This window comes from Pteropus vampyrus, unplaced genomic scaffold (genome assembly GCF_000151845.1).
Source record: "Pteropus vampyrus isolate Shadow unplaced genomic scaffold, Pvam_2.0 Scaffold6, whole genome shotgun sequence".
Taxonomy (NCBI): domain Eukaryota; kingdom Metazoa; phylum Chordata; class Mammalia; order Chiroptera; family Pteropodidae; genus Pteropus; species Pteropus vampyrus.
The window spans coordinates 8,481,590-8,484,166 of NW_011888787.1; the positions used below are offsets into that span (position 1 = coordinate 8,481,590).

Consider the following 2,577-nt stretch of genomic DNA (forward strand, 5'->3'; position numbering starts at 1 on the left):
TACATTTTAAAGGATTTTTAAAAACTTTTTATTTTGAAATAATTTCAAATTTACCGAAAAATTGCAAGAGATGTACAAAGAACTCTTGCATGCCTTTCATCGAGTTCCTCAGTTTGTGCTATGTTTCAAATTTTACCACACTCGCCTCATTGTCTGTGTCCCTCCCTCCTTCCCCGCTCATATATACATACAACGTCACGTCTGATCCATTTAGGAGCGATGTCTCTTTCGCTCTTAACACGTCAGTATATATTTCCTAAAACCAAGGATGTTCTCCCATGTAACCACAGTACCTCACAATCAGGAAACCAACATTGATACAAAACCACCATCTAATCCAGAAACCTCACTCAAATTTTTCTGATTGTCCTAATATCATTATTTTTGGGCCCAGGATCCAATCCAGGATCATAGGTTGCATTTAGTTGTCTTGTATTTCCAGTCTCCTTCGGTCTGGAACTGTTCCTCAGTCTTTGTCTTTCGTGATCTTGATATTTTTGAGGAATACCATACAGTTACTTTGTAGAATGTCCCTCAGCTTGGGTTTGGCCGATGTTTCCACGTGAGTAGACCGAAGGTCTGTGTTTTGTCAGGAATGCGACGGAAGTGATGCCACATTCTCAGCTCCTCTTCGCAAGGAGCACACACCCAATGACGATTTGTCCTGTTTCGGGAAAGTTAACTTTTATCACTTGGTTAAGATGACGTCAACCAAGTTTCTCCACTGCAAAGTCAATTAATGAGTATCCTGTACTCAATTAGTAAGTATTTGTGTGGAGACACTTTGAAATTGTATAAATATTGTGTTCCTCATCAAACTTTCACCCACAGGTTTTAGCACTTATCAATGATTCTTGCCTAAATCACTTATTACTATGATGGTTGTCAAATGATAATTTTCTAATTTCATCTTTTTTTCTGTATTTATCATTCTAACGTAAGGCAGTGTCTTCCCATTTTCCCTTTTATCTATTTATAGCTGTATTAACTCATTTGTTCCTATTTTATTTAATGGTGTACAATACTAAATACTAATACTAAAATTATTTATTTTGATGCCTAAATTGTCCCAGACTTGGCCTGTGGGGGTCCCTTCAAGCAGGATTATGTACCCTTTTGACATGTTCTCATTATTCACTGAGCAATTCCTGACTTTCTAGCATAAGATGCTCTAGGCTCATCTAACACTTTCAAGGCTGATCAGTCTTGATTCTTTATAGTGGAACATGGTATTTAGGATTCAAGATCTGGGCGATCGGTGTACTCGCTGCTATTGGGGTATCATTTCTTCTAGGACCTCTCAGCAGACCGAGCTAGAAATATATATGGACACACACCCACACACACCTACATCTACTTATGTTAATTACCCCAATTTTGATCTAATACCAAAGAGTTTATTCCCTTTCCACAAATGTAACTCTTTTCACTAACCATGAGAAATATGGCTCTCCTTATCCTCAATATATTTGGTTTTCTCAATTCCTCTACTTGCAATCAATGTCCTAACCACACAGACCATCTTCTGTGCCCCAGACTCACCAAACATGCTGGGTAGACTGGCCCAATTTTAGCCCCAGCCCTGCTGACCACACCAGCCATTCTAGCTGAATCCTCCATCTAGGTCAAAGGAAAAGAGAGAAAGAAGGGCACATTCTAAAAAATTTTTAAAGGATTGGATTTGTTAAAAAGTTCGTCTTTATCACATATTGAAATCACAATCATTCAGACATTTGTTATATAACCCAATGATATGTCCCAATAAGAGCATTTTTAATTAATGTTTCCAATAGAGTAACAGAGCCAGTGTTTTTGAAGTTATTTCTAGATTAATCTGAAAAGCAGATTATGTGTGTATTCTTCATTCTACATTTTTTAAGCTCTTTTGTAATCTGTTTTCTCATTTTATTTTATTTATTTATTTATTTATTTATTTATTTATTTATTTATTTATTTTTATTTTTATTTTTAACACCTACAGCACCTGGTCTTCCTAGGTGGTCTTCCTTCCAAGTACTAACAAGGCCCGACCCTGCTTAGCTTCCAAGATCAGACGAGATTGGGCACGTTCAGGGTGGCGTGGCTGTAGACTCCATTTTCTCATTTTATTTGCATGCTAATTCTGTGAAGATGACAAAGCAGAGGCCCTTTGCCCTACTGATAATTCTAGAAACAAAATTTCGAAGAAGGTATGTCAGAGACTGATTGGTTGCTAACCAAACCATTTCCCTTTACCTCGTGGGCGCATAACTTGACTACACTTCCCAGCCTCCCCTATAGTCAGGTGTGGTCATACGGCTGAGTTCTGGCCAGCGGAATCTGGGCACAAGTAATGAATGCCACTTCCAGACCTAGCCCATAACACCTTCCGCGCACAGTTCTGCATGCTCCCTCCTTCTCCATCTGCTGACAGAACACAGAAGATTCCAAAGCCTGTAGCCGTTAGCGGAGCCACAAAATGGACAGAATTGGGTCCCTGAACCACCCTGCAGAGGACCACCAACTGAATACCTGCATTAACCTGCCATGCAAGTGAGATGTTAGCTTCTATTGTGATAAGCCATTGAGACTTGGGGG

At 39.1% G+C, this 2,577-nt stretch overlaps 1 pseudogene; it reads right to left on the reverse strand.

The window, feature by feature from the left end:
- Positions 1 to 1,972: 1,972 nt before the first annotated feature.
- Positions 1,973 to 2,091, reverse strand: LOC111745696 (annotated as a pseudogene).
- Positions 2,092 to 2,577: the final 486 nt, after the last annotated feature.